The sequence below is a fragment of the Cynocephalus volans genome, chromosome 16, assembly GCF_027409185.1.
Source record: "Cynocephalus volans isolate mCynVol1 chromosome 16, mCynVol1.pri, whole genome shotgun sequence".
NCBI classification, from domain to species: Eukaryota; Metazoa; Chordata; class Mammalia; order Dermoptera; family Cynocephalidae; genus Cynocephalus; species Cynocephalus volans.
Window position 1 is genome coordinate 71,556,746 of NC_084475.1, and position 13,554 is coordinate 71,570,299.

Below are 13,554 nucleotides of genomic sequence, written 5' to 3' on the forward strand. Positions count from 1 at the left end.
TTAGCAGGCGGGGATTTCCAAGCTTAGGCCAGTCCTTGAAAAGGTCAAACACGCACGTGCCTTGCCTCTCTATGCTTAGCCCTCCCCCTTTTTTTTTTTTTTTTTTTTTTTTCTTTTTCGTGACCGGCACTCAGCCAGTGAGTGCACCGGCCATTCCTATATAGGATCCGAACCGCGGCCGCTGGGAGCGTCGCCGCGCTCCCAGCGCCGCACCCTCCTGAGTGCGCCACAGGCTCGGCCCAGCCCTCCCCCTTAACTTCCCTTGGGGGCCACCTTTTATCCGTTTAGGCCATCTGTTGTTTTTGGAAAAAGGGCGCGGTCCCATAATAATTTCAAGCTCAAACTTATCCTCCGTTTTTTAGCAAAAATGTGCCTAATCCACTAACTGGGCGATTAGTCATTTTTTTAAAATTAAATCCTGGGCATCATCTTTAATTTTTTTTAACTGACAAATACAAATTAAGTGTATTTATCATATGTTTTGAAATATGTATGCATTATGGAATGGCTCAACCATTCTCATTAATATACGCATTACCTCACATATTTATTACTCTTTTTAGTGAGAATAATGAATCTACTCTGAGTTATTTTCAAAATACAATGCATTGTCTTGATTTCTCTCTTCCATCTATTGACTCTGTCTACTATTTTATATTATGGTAAAATAAACATAACATAAAATTTACTGCTTTAACCATTAAAGGTGTACAATTCAGTGGCATTGAGGACATTCACAATGTAGTGTGATTCTGACAGAATTTTTTTGTCACTCCTACAAAAACCTGTATGCATTAAGCAGTCACTTCTCCACAATCCCTCCACTTAGTCCATGGACAATACTAATCTGCTTTCTGTCTCTTGGGTTTAGCTATTCTGGATATTTTACATAAATGAAATCATACAATATGTGGCCTTTTGCATCTGGCTTCTTTCACTTTGCGTAAATGTTTTCAAGGTTCATCAATGTAATAGGACGTTTTCATACTTCATTACTTTTAACAGAGGAATAATATTCTATTGTATTCATAAACAACATTTTGTTTTCCGTTCATTAGTTGATGGACATTTGGGTTGTTTTGAAATTTTGCCTATTTTGACATTTTGCCTACTGTGAACATTGCTGCAGTAAACATTGGTGTACAGGTTTTTATTTGAACACCTCTTTTCTACTCTTTGGGATATATACTTAGTAGTAGAATTACTGGGTCATATGATAGCTCTATACTTAATTTGTTGAGGAACTGCCAAACTATTTTCAAGAGCAGATGCTCCATTTTATATTCCTGCTAGCAAAGTATGAGTGTTCCACTTTCTTCATGTCCTCATCAAATCAACACTTTGTATTTTCCAGTTTTTGAGTATGAGCATCCTAGTGGGTGTGAAGTGGTATCTTGTGTTTTGATTTGCATTCTTTTTACGTGTTTATTGGATGTTTGTATATCATCTTTATAGAAATGTCTATTCAAATTTGCCCATTTTTAATTGGGTTGTCTTTTTGTTGTTGTGTTGTAAGGGTTCTTTATATATTCTCGATACTAGACCCTTCTCATATATGTAACATGCAAATATTTTCTCCCTTTCTATCACTGTCTTCTCATTCTTTTTATAGTGTCATTTGGTGGTCAAAATTTTGTAATTTTCATAAGCCCAATTTATCTATTTATTAAAAGTTAGTTACTTATGCTTTTGGTTCATATCTAGTAAACCACTGCCAAATCCAAGGCTATAAAAATTGTCAGTATGTTTTCTTGTAAGAGTTTTATAGCTTTAGCTTTCATATTTAGGTCTTTGATTCCTTATGGATTAATTTCTGTATATATGGTGAGGCAATGGTCCAACTTTATTCTTTTGCATGTGGATATCCATTTGTCCAAGAACAATTTATTGAAGAGACTAGTATTTCTCCAGTGAATGGCCTTGACACCCTGTTGAAAATTTATAGACCATAGATGTATTACTTATTTCTGGAATTTTAATTCTATCCCATTGCTCTATATGTCTATCTTTATGATAATATCACACTGTTTTGATTACTGTAGATTTGTAGGAAGTTTTAAAATAGGTTAGTGTATGTTCTCCCACTTTGTTCTTTTTCTTTATTATTTTGACTATTCAAGGTCCCTTCCAATTTCATATGAATTTTCATATTAGCTTTTCTTCTTCTGAAAAACAGGCCATTGGTGTTTTGGTAGGGAATGGATTGAATCTTTGTATTGAATCTTTCCATTTACTTAGACCTTCTTTAATTTCTTTCTGTAATGTTTTGCAGTTTTCAGTTTACAAGTCCTGTACCTCCTTTGTTTATTCCTATGGTTTTTTTTTTTTATGTTATTATAGATGCAATTGTTTCTTAATTCCCTTTTCAAATTGTTTATTGCTAGTATATAGAAACAACTGATTTTTGTTTGTTAATATTGTGTCCTACAACTTTGTGGAATTTGTTCATTACCTCTAATAGTTTTTCTGTGGATTCTTTAAGATTTTCCATATGTAAGATCATGCTATCTATGAGTACAAATAGCTTTACTTCTTCCACTCCAATTTGGATTGACTTTTATTTTTTTATCTTGCCTAATTCCTCTAGCTAAAATTTCCAATAAAATGTTTAATAGAAGTGGCAAAACAGGAATTCATGGCTTGCTAATTATTTTAGGGGGAACTTCTAGTCTTTTACTATTAGGTGTGATGTTAGCTGGGATGTTTTTAGACGCCCTTTATTAGGTTGAGGTAGTTTCCTTTTATTCCTAGTTTGTTGAGGGTTTTTTTTTTTCTCATTTTTAAAAATAATATTAAATCAGAAAAAAGTATTAGAGTTTGTTGAAAGCTTTTCTTTTGTACCTCTTGAGATAATTATGTAGTTTATTATTCCATTAATGCAACATATATTATTGATTTTCTTATTGATACAGATTCTGTACCCCAGATTTCATGTATTAGGAGCTTGTTCCCCACTGTCACTGTTAAGAGGGTGGGAAATCCTATGATGGTAATTGCAGGGTGGGGACTTGAAGAGGGGATTAGATTGTAGGACCAAGCCTAGTGAATGGATTAAAAATGGTGATCATGGGCATGACTCTGAGCACTTTAAAAGGAGGGTAAATGAGGAACTCTCTCTCTCTCTGCTCCACCATTCTCTGCCACATGATACCCCTGGGTCACTGTTGCCACCACCAAGAGCCACACCAAATGTGTTCCCTGAACTTTGGACTTCCCAGCCTACCAAACTGTAACCAATAGATTTTGTATTCTTACATACTACCCAGTTCCAAGTATTTTGTTATAAGCAACAGAAACAGACTAAGACATAAAATGTTGACCTATCCTTAAATTCCTGTAAAACTCACTTGGTTATGATTCATAAATATATTAATATGATGCTGGATTTGTTCTGATAATATTTTGTTGAGGATTTTTCCATCTGTATTCATAAGATATAAGGGTGCATAATTTTCTCTTCCTATGGTATCATTGTCTGGCTCTGGTATTGTTGTAATTCTGGCCTCAGAATGATTTAGAAAGTACACCCTCCTCTTCTATTTTTGGAAGAGTTTGGGAAAGATTGATGTTAATTCTTTTTTAAACGTTTGGTAAAATTCACCACTTCAGTCATCTGGTCCTTAGCTTTTGGTAGTTGTTGTTGTTGTTGGAAGGCTTTTGATTAGTAATTCAATCTCTTTACTTGTTATAAATCTCTTGATATTTTTAATTTCTTTTTGATTCAGCTTTGTCAGTTTGTATGTTTTTGAGAATATGTTTGTTTCATCTATTTATCTATTTTATTGCCACACAGTTGAAAATATTCTCATATTTCTTTTCATTTGTACAGGTTTGGTAGTAATTTACCCACTTTTCTATAGGGTTTTAGTAAATTGAGTCTTCTTTCTTTTATCAATCTATATAAACATTTGTCAATTACATTGATTTTTTTTTTTTTTTTTTTGTCTTTTTCGTGACTGGCACTCAGCCAGTGAGCGCACTGGCCATTCCTATATAGGATCCGAACCCGCGGCGGGAGCATCGCTGCGCTCCCAGCGCCGCACTCTCCCGAGTGCGCCATGGGCTCGGCCCTACATTGGTCTTTATTAAAGAAGAAACTTTTGATTTTATTGGTTTTCCCTATTAATTTTCTATTTTCCGTCTCATTTATCTTTGCTCTAATCTCGATCATTTCTTTCCTTTTGTTAGTTTGGTGTTTTAGTTTTCTCTTCATTTTCTAGTTCCTTAATATTTAAATTTAGATTATTGATTAGAGATGTTTCTTTTTTCTTAATATGAGCATATGCAACTATAAATTTCCCTCTTAACATGACTTTAATTGCAACTCTATATTTTGACATATTGTTTATTCCTTTTCCTTTGTCTCAAAATATTTCCTATTACTTTTTGTGATTATTTAGTTGACCCATTGGTTGTTTAAGAATGTGTTAATTATCATGTTTTTGTAAATTTCCCATCTTCCTTCTGTTATCAATTTCCAGTTTCATCTCAGTGTAGTCAGAGAAGATCTTTTGTATGATTTCTATATATTTAATTTTATTGAGACTTTTTATGTGGCCTATTTAATATGGTCTATTCTGGGGAAATTTCCACATGCACTTGATAAAAATATTTGTTCTTTTGTGTTGAGTGGCATGCTCTATATATGTCTGTTAGTTCTAATTGATTTACACTATTGTTGATATCTTTATTCATTTGCTGGACTTCTCTGTAGTTATTCTATCCATGTCTTCAACTGTTATAGTTGAACAGTCTTATTTCTTTCTTCTGTACATTTTTGTTTCATATATTTTGAAGCTATGTTGTTAGGTAGGAACATGCTGATAATTACTGCATATTCTTAGCCCTTTTTCAGTACATAATCCTTCTTTGACTCTTACAATAACAATAATTGACTTAAAATCTATTATGCCTGATATTTTGATAGAAACCCCAATTTTCTTCTGGTCACTCTTTCTTTGAAATACTTTTTTCCATTTCTCACTTTCAAGCTACTTAAATCTTTGGATCTAAAGTGAGTCTTTTGTAGATAGCACATAGATGAATAATATAATTGTTCTATTCTTCCAATCTCTGCCTTCCAACTGGAGATTTTAGTACACTTAAATTTAAAGTAATTACTTATAGGAAAGAATTTACTTCTGCCATTTTTCCATTTGTTTTCTATACGCCATATATCTTTTTCATTCCTCAACTCTTTTATTATTGCCTTCTTTTGTGTTTGACTTTTTTTTTTTTGTATTGTACTGTTTTGATTTCCTTAACTCTTCCTTTTCTGTATACTTTTTAGTTATTTTCTTAGTGGTTATCTTGCAGATTACAATTAACATCATAAACTTATAGCAACCTATTTTTATTAATATCAACTTAGCTTCAATGACATATGAAATCTCTGCTCCTTTATATCTTTCTCCCTCACCCTATATGTTATTGTCAAAAATTGCCATATACCCATTAGCATAAATTTAGAATTGTTTTATGCATTTGTCTTTCATATTACATAGAAAAATAAGAGAATTACAAAACCAAAACCAAAAATCAGACACTACTGGCTTTTATGTTTACCCGTGTGGCTACCTCTACTACTGTTTCTTATTTCTTTGATTTTGATTTAATGTCTATTCTCCTTTTATTTTAGCCTGAAGGATTATCATTAGATCATCTTACAGAGCAAGTCTACTAGCAGCAAGTACTTCATTTTTTTCTGAGGATGTTTTACCTTTCATTTTTGTAGGGTTGTTTGCCGGACATAAAATTCCTGATTGACAGTTTTTTGTTGTTGTTTGTTTATTTCAAAACTTTAAATATGTTATTTCCCTGCTTTTTGGTATTCATGATTTCTCACAAGAAATTTGTTGTTAATCTTAGTGTGGATCCTTTGCACATAATGAGTTCTTCTATTTTGCTTCTTTCAATATTATTTCTTATTCTTTGTCTTCTGCCATTTTAACTATATTATTGTAGATCTATTTGGATTTATGCTTCTTGAAGTTCATCGAACTTGTTGGATATAGATTTATGTTTTTCATCAAATTTAGAATGTTTCAATATAGAATGTCTTCAAGTATTTTTTCTTCCCATTTCTCTCCTCTCCATCTGGGACTGCCATTGTCCATACATTGGTACACTTTATTCTACAAATCTATTAAGCTGTATTTTTCTTTATTATTTTTTCTTTCTGCTCCTCAGGTGAGACAATTTCAACTGTCCTATTTTTCAGTTTATTATTCTTTCATCTGCCTACTCAAATCTTTTATTGAGCTCTTCTAGTGAATTTTGCATTTCAATTATTATACTTTTTAACTCCTGAATTTCCTTTTGGTTCCTTTCTATAATTTCTATCATTTTATCAATTCTCTATTTGTTTAGTCATCATTTTCCTCGTTCTCTTTAATTATTTTCTATTTCCTTTACCTTTTGTGCATATTTAAGACTATTGATTTAAATTCTTTCATAGTACTAATGTCTGTACTTCCTTAGTGCTAGTTTCTCTTAGTTTTTTATTTTCCTATGAAAGGGCTATAGTTTTTTGTTTCTTGGATGCCTAATAAATTTTTGTCAATATTGAACATTTTTGGTATCATTATGTAGTATCATTGGAAATGAGATTCTTCCCCCGCCCCAATTTGGTATTATTGATTATACTGGGTTGCAGTTGTTTCTAAACTATTTTTGTAAAGACTGAATTCTTTGTCATGTGTGGACTCAGAAGTCTTGGTTAATTTAGCTTAGTCATTAGCTAGTGTTTTAACAGATTTTCTTAGACTTTTGAAGACAAGAAAAAAAAGGAAAAGAAAAAAAAAACTGCATCTCTTCTCTCTGTCAGTTGGCTGTTTTGGGGCACTCCTTAAATGCTTAACCAGGTCATTTATGAGTCTGCCTGACCCTTCACTTCCTGCTTATGCTGAACCTAAATGTCACAGGTGAAAGCTTATACATCTCTTCACACATGCATTCTACTCTTCGCATGTGTGTGGCTTTCCAATTTTACCAGTACATTTAGTTTAGTAGGTTTTTAAAGCTCTTATTTCACAAAATATCTTACTCCACAGCTTTTCCATGTCTTCTGTTTGCCCAAACTGTTAGCCTTTGCTCCAGGACACAGAGGTTTGTTCATTTGCCTTTCAATTGTTTTGAGAAACTTTCTCCCCAGTGTTACTTCTCTATTTTGACAGAGTTCTGAGTTAAGCAAAACAAAGTTAAGTGCCTTGTGTTAGTTCTTTAGGGAGCCCCCAGACAGGTCAAAACACAATTATTTTGGAATAAAGTCTGTTCTGCTCCTTCAAGAACTAAGAACCCACACCAGGAATGCAGGCTGCTGTCTTCAGGACTACCACTGCACTAGAAAGGTGTGTGTGACAAGGGTAAGCTAAAACTCCGCAAAACTCACCAACTGTGTTTCAGTGGCCTTTCTCCTAATTAAATATTCTACTCATTTTATAAACCTTTGATTATTTTTCAGAGTCCTGGTAAAGTGGATTCTGACAGTTTTTCCAATTTGTTTGGTGTTTTGGGGGGGGGGGGTAGGGGGCAGTGAGCCCTGAAATTCCCTACTCCACCATTTTTGCTGATATCTTGCCCAGTTCTCATTGTTGCTACTACTCCCACCACTTTAAACTAGGCCACTCTCACCTCTTTCCAGAAGATGGCCATATTCTCTTCATAGGTCATCTCATGTTTGCATTTGTCTCTAGCCAATATATTCTCCATTAGGAGACTCTAAAACCTACAAACCACAAACCTGATTTTTTTTTTTTTTTGTAGGCCCTTAGGCTATAAACCAAAATCTGCCCGATGAATTACAAGACTTCATGGCTAGGCACCTGTCTCTCTCAATATGTTCATCTCTTTCTTCAGATCTCTACATGTCAGGTGCACTGGCATTTTTCACTTTCTTGAATCAGTCTTATTTATTTCTTCTCCCTACCTCCTTCTCTACAGTGGCTTCTTACTTGTTCTTTACTTTTTATCCCATTGCTTCTTTTACTTCAGAGCTCTTATTCATGTTAATCTCTCTGCTACTCATTACTTCACTATCCAACTAGTTACTTTTTGGCTTCCAGTCAACTCAATGTTTAGTTTTGTAGGGAGAACTGCTGTTACTCTCTATGTCCTTTTTGGATTGACAGTATCTGCATGACTGGTGAGTTTAAGAGAAATGTACATTCTTGAACAGCACCCTAGATTTGCTGAATCACTAGCTCTGTGGGAGAGGTGATGGGGCAGTCTAACTGAAAAGATCTGTTTGTGAGGCCTGAGATTCTGTATTTTTACAAGGTCCCAGGTGATCCCAACTATTTTTTAGGAAAAAAAAATAAGTAGCAAAAATGGCATATCTTTTGAATTTGGGGGTATATTTAGTTTTTGGCTTGAAGCACCTAATAAATTTTTATTTTTGCTGACTGATGTTTTAAAACATCCAACATTTTTCTTCCTGTGATTCAGGTGAAGATTAAAAATTATACCTGCCAGGAATTTATTGGAAAAAGTATATTGTGTGGGTCAGGGGTCTTTAGTTTTCTGTGGGTGAAAAAAAAATTAACCACTGTGTCATAATAGCCTCACTTGAGTTGAGCTATCCCTCTCTGTCCTTTCTTAGTGCAATAAAAGCTCGTCCATTGAAACAAACTGTTGAAATTAAATAACAGTTTTAAAAAATTGCCTCGCCAAGAGTGGTACTTATTAAAATAGCAGAGTTGATGTTTGTCAATCAAAACACTGAAATAAAACCTCTTGGGAAAGAAATCCAGATTCATTGTATTTGACTGGTTTGTGAAGGGGAAGTAAATTTCGAGAAAAGTCTGGGTAATCAAATGGGGAGAACTTTAAGTCAAAATTAACAGGGATGGATCACCAATAAAGCTTCTATAGAGTTATCTTTAAAAAGTGTACTTAAGTAATACAAAGGATAGAAGCCAATTTAGGAAAGAATTTTAAAAGGCCAAGATAAAGATGTGAAGCCAGAAGGCCATGCTTTTGATTATTCTGTTAGCTGTCATTGAGCAAATTCCTTAATCACTCTAGGTATCATCAGTAAAATGGTACTGATAAACCCTACTTATCCTACTTATGATTGTTTTACGAATCAAATCAGGTAATAGATGATAAAATGCTTTGTAGTGCTCCAAGAAATGTAAGTGATCATCATTTATTCATTTACCAATTCTTGAAATAAACGTTAAGCTCCTAATATGCAGCAGGTGCAGCACCATTATCATCATCATGACCATCATTTTGCACATTGTGAGGCCAATTGACATTTCAAAGCAGTTTCTTTGGGTATTTCGATGATCTATTATTGCTATAACTGAACTAACAATCTGGCATGACTTTAAAGAAGTTCTAAAAAAGAAAACACTTTGAAAATTGAGTAAATTAGGTAATGTGTGCTAAGACATATCTGAAATTTTGTTTGCTTTTCCAACCTTAGGCTTTGGGAAGGCTTGTGTGGACTTCATGGATTATTTTAGAACTAGACCTACATTCTAATTCACATCTTAACCTTCATTTGCACTTTTTCCCCCAGGTACAATATGACAGCACTTCAAAAAGTTCATGGAAAGATTTGTATTACCTTTTAATTCCATTTTTTTCACAAACTTCTTGAAGTACCCTTGTATAGAAGTTTTCAGAGAACCCAGAAGTCTAGTCTTATCAACTAATGGTTTTACAAAATGAATTAGTTTATCAGAACCCCAATTTGTGCCCATGCTAGAAAAATCATAGTATGGATGGTTTAGTTTGGAAGCAAATTCATTTATATGACAAACTGAAACACCCCTCAAAACAAAATCAAAAATTAAAAACTAAAAAAGGAAATAATGAGTAAAATTAATGAGGGAAGGTCAGCATTTGAAAAGTCTGGGTAATTCTGAGAATGGACAATGTCCCTCACTCCAGGATTATTGAACTCACAATTGATTATTAGAGTGAGAAGGTGGTAATTAAAAGGCAAATAAGAGCTAAGTGAGTGATGCTCTACAACAATCCTGGGACACTGAGAGCAATACACATTAGGAATATTACTGAGGTTACTGGAAAAGGCATTGGCAAATATGGTAGCAGGATTAGCAATGATGGATGCAGCAATTGTGGTAGTTGGCAATGTGGCATTGTGAACTAGGCATTGTGACTGAAGATTAACACTCTCCATTATTGCTGTTGCTTAGTCATGCTGTAGTAGGTAGCAACTCTGGTCGCACAGCTCCTGCCTTTGGAGATAGTGGTGACTATAGACATCTCAAGCAGCAGAAAAAAAAAATAGATACCATCTTGTATCCAAGACAATTGGATCTCTCATAAAGCATCTCTCTGTGATTATTAGAACACTTAAGGAGAAACACATAGCAGATGTGATTTTGGGTACAGAGGATGGAAGAGTGTCAGTGAAATGCTATTTTATGGCTATTATATTATTTCCCAATTGGTGAGACCTGAAAATCAATGTTCACATCTGTTTTATTATGATTTGGATAATCTAAAACATAACAAAAGCAATGTTTGATCCTACCACAAACAACATACATTTAAAACTTACTATAATAATATTTGCTTTTTCTGATAAGATTTTGAGCTACTATTATTGAGCATGTGGTATGTTCTAGCAAATCCACTCACATCTAACCTGCGTAACCAAAGGGCTTCTTTCTTTGGCTACTTCAGCTCTCTGGCATCAACATTCTCCCATCTCTGTTTGCATCACTACAAATAGCACACTGTAATATCTCTCATCAAGGACATTAACAAAACCTTCCCTCCCTTTCCCCCTCCATGCTCATCCAGCCCCTCCCCCCTCAATCTGATGAAGTTGTTCATGTCAATACCATTGATGGCTTCAAGACATTTTTGTCTTAAGTGGATGACATCCATCAACATGTGACATGATTGACTACTCCTCAAAATACTCTTAACCCTACTTGATTTTCTTCTAATTTCTCTGGACATTTGTTTAATCTTCACAGGCCGAGAGCCCGTGGTGCACTTGGGAGAGTGCGGGGCTGGGAGCGCGGCGACGCTCCCGCCGCGGGTTCGGATCCTATATAGGAATGGCCGGTGCACTCACTGGCTGAGTGCTGGTCATGAAAAAGACAAAAAATAAAATAAAATAAAATAAAAATAATAATCTTCACTATGACTCCCCCATTTCTGTCTGTCCTCTATATGGCATAATGGTATAGTTATTTAAGTTTTAGGTTTAAGTCCACTTTCTTCTTTTTCTCTGTTTTTTTCCCTTGGGCAAGCTCCCTCCTGTACTCTGAGATAACATTCATATGGATGTATGTCTGTTTGTGTATGTGCTGTGTATGTTAGTGTTATGTGTATGTGTATATGTGCATTTATATGTGTGTATATCTATGTGTGTGTATATGTGTGTATGGCAGAGATCTCTCCTATCAACTTCACTTGCATATTTAAGAACCTACTTGACATCTTAACTGTTTTGCAACTGTATAAAATGAACTTTTAGTTTTGTCTCTACCTATTATATTTCTGGCATATGTTTTTAGCATTGTGAATTGAAAATAATATTGCTCTTACATATTCCATTTATTCTATCAGAATTTAAGGGCTGAATATCTTAAATAAATATTAGATTATACTAGGCACTGGTTATATGAAGATGACCAACCAAATAAAAGCTGCCCGATCATAAGAGTTTAATTCTAGAAGACCATGTTATGTGCTCTGTAAGTGCAAAAAAATGTATGATAGAAGGGCAGTGAATGGTTTTAAGTAGAGGAGTGATGTGACCAAAATTAAATCTTATGTTTACTATTCTGGCTGCTTAGCAGAGAATGTACATAAGAATATAGGGTCTCCCTCATGGAGGGAGAAGCCTGCAGATTAAACAGAAAGACAAATTATTGGGTTATTTTAGGAGATACTAGTACTTTGGTCTAGAGTAGTAGTAGTAGTAGTAGAAATGGAAAGAAGTGGATAGATTTGATATAAATTTTGGTGATAAAATATATACTGTATCACTTGCTGAGGAAAATACTACATTTTAGAAGGAGGTGCTGTGCAATATCTGTAAGAATTATTTAATCGCTTCTGCCTCTGATATTTAGACACATTTCCACAGAACTTAGAAATATGCAGGCATTTAGTAAATGTTGAACAGTTGAATGGATAGATGGATGGATGGATGAATATGTGTGTGCATGCATCTGTGAATTAAACTCATTAAACTGATGAGAACTGATGTAGTTTTTACAGTAAATAATCTACTGCTTTTTAGTGTATTTAGCATTAGATACACATGAACTTTTGTTTGCTAAATATTTTGTCAGATATTTCTTTTTAAAATTTTGTAGGAAATTTTTAAAGGAGTTTCTTGGTGAAACCTTGTAAATTAAAAATGCAGCAGTCACCTACAAAAAAAAGTATCCATGTTTACTCACTAAACAAATGTAGTGGAATACTCCTTAGAGAAATAAGCAAGCTATTCATCTCCTTCAAACTGATTTTTACCATTATATACATTATACTTATGGTTTTCCCTTTTCATCAAAATCATAGAATATCAAGTATTCCTCTATAAAGTAATTTGTGCCTAAAATAATTATTCTAAGATTTTACTAATATTCCTCTCTATTTTCCCCCAGAAACAATGTGCTGCTTCAGTCTTTTTCTTTAATATTTGTGAAAATTAAGATGATATTGCTTTTTAAGTAGAGAGTTTGATTTGCATAAAATACAAGTTTGTTCAAGTCCTTGAAAGTACTTCAGAAAATACTTAAAGGTGAATATATCTCTTTGTTATACATGCAGTAGTAAACCGGATCTGATAATACATATATTAAGTGTTTCCCCATCCCCTTGCCTGAATCTGCTGATTTACTGATGGCTTCCTTTTATCTCTGCTATGAAACCATTGCTCTCACACCCTTTTTTCTCCCTCTTCCCTTATTAATGTTTATATTCCTTGTATCTGGCACAGTAGTGACAAATAATTGTGACAAACATAATTATTATTTAAAGGAATGATCATAGACTTTACTTTTGTTTTAGAATATTTGATACATATACATGAAGACACCAGCTGTATATTTTTAGCTATATAAAGTTTCATCATTCTTTAATTTTTACTCCTAAAAGTAATACCTACAGTATAAAATATCAGAAAATATAAATAAGCATATAAATATATATTTTATTCAAAAGTTGCAACCCAGAGAAAATATATTTGTTGACATTTCTTATAAATCTTTCTTATTACATACAAAAATATATGTCAATAAGAACAAGATAGTTTTGTTTTAAAATTTACTTTTGATTTCTTTTATTTAATAATTTTGTTTCTTAGAGCAGTATTTGGTTTACATAAAATTGAGCAGAAAGTGCAAAGAATTCCTAACACTCCCTCTCCATGCTCCCTCTCCTCCTGTCCTCAGTTTCCCTTATTATTAATATCTTGCATTAGTGTGGTACATTTGTTACAATTGACAAACCAATACTGATACATTATTATTAACTAAAATTCATACTTTATACTAGGTTTATTTTTGGTGTTTTAGATTTCTATAGGTTTTAGCAAATATATAATGTCATATA